The 1225-nt window shown below is 38.5% G+C and overlaps 1 protein-coding gene across 2 annotated transcripts in view; it reads right to left on the bottom strand.

Annotated features, from left to right (window-relative positions):
- SCFD1 (sec1 family domain containing 1) overlaps window positions 1-1225 on the bottom strand; it is a 131171-nt gene that overhangs the window by 76861 nt on the left and 53085 nt on the right. The window lies entirely within an intron of this gene.

The raw sequence follows: 1225 nt of genomic DNA, 5'->3' as shown, positions 1-1225 counted from the left end.
AATCCCACTACTGGGCATATACCCTGAGAAAACCATAATTCAAAGAGAGTCATGTACCAAAATGTTCATTGCAGCTCTATTTACAATAGCCAGGACATGGAAGCAACCTAAGTGTCCATCAACAGATGAATGGATAAAGAAGATGTGGCACATATATACAATGGAATATTACTCAGCCATAAAAAGAAACGAAATTGAGTTATTTGTAGTGAGGTGGATGGACATGAAGTCTGTCATACAGAATGAAGTAAGTCAGAAGAAGAAAAACAAATACCGTATGCTAACACATATATATGGAATCTAAGAAAAAAAATGGTCATGAAGAGACTAGGGGTAGAACAGGAATAAAATACAGACCTACTAGAGCATGGATTTGAGGATATGGGGAGGGGGAAGAGTAAGACGTGATGAAGTGAGAGTGTGGCATGGACATATATATACACTACCAAACGTAGGGTGGATAGCTAGTGGGAAGCAGCCGCATGGCACAGGGAGATCAGCTGGGTGCTCTGTGACCACCTAGAGGGGTGGGATAGGGAGGGTGGGAGGGAGGGAGTCGCAAGAGGGAAGAGATATGGGAACATATGTATATGTATAACTGATTCACTTTGTTGTAAAGCAGAAACTAACACACCATTGTAAAGCAATTATACTCTAATAAAGATGTTAAAAAATGCATATAATACTTATATATATAAACAAATTTAAATTTTATTTCTATTCTTTTCATTAACTGTATCAATTTTCTCTTCACCTATACACTATTAGAAAAAATAAAAAGATATTTAAGTGACTGAAAAACAAAGGAAGAGAAACCACAGTACACCAAACATCAATTAAATATTACCAGCCAAATTAACATATAGTGTCAAAGGGTCCATGTAACTACAAAGATGTACTAAAAAATATTACATGCTGTGAAAAAAACTGTAACTGTGAAAAAAATCTTTTAATTCTGTAAATTCAATATCTAGAACACCACTGGTAAAAATAGAACGTGGGCCCAGTTTTTGTTTGTTTTGTTTTTATTAATTTTTACTGGAGTATAGTTGCTTTACAATGTTGTGTTAGTTTCTGCTGCATAAGAAAGTGAATCAGGGCTTCCCTGGTGGCGCAGTGGTTGAGAATCCGCCTGTCGATGCAGGGGACACGGGTTCGTGACCTGGTCTGGGAAGATCCCACATGCCGCGGAGCGGCTGGGCCCGTGAGCCATGGCCTGCGCGTC

The sequence above is a fragment of the Physeter macrocephalus genome, chromosome 11 (assembly GCF_002837175.3).
Source record: "Physeter macrocephalus isolate SW-GA chromosome 11, ASM283717v5, whole genome shotgun sequence".
In the NCBI taxonomy this organism is placed as follows: Eukaryota; Metazoa; Chordata; class Mammalia; order Artiodactyla; family Physeteridae; genus Physeter; species Physeter macrocephalus.
This window is presented reverse-complemented; position numbering and strand designations above follow the sequence as displayed.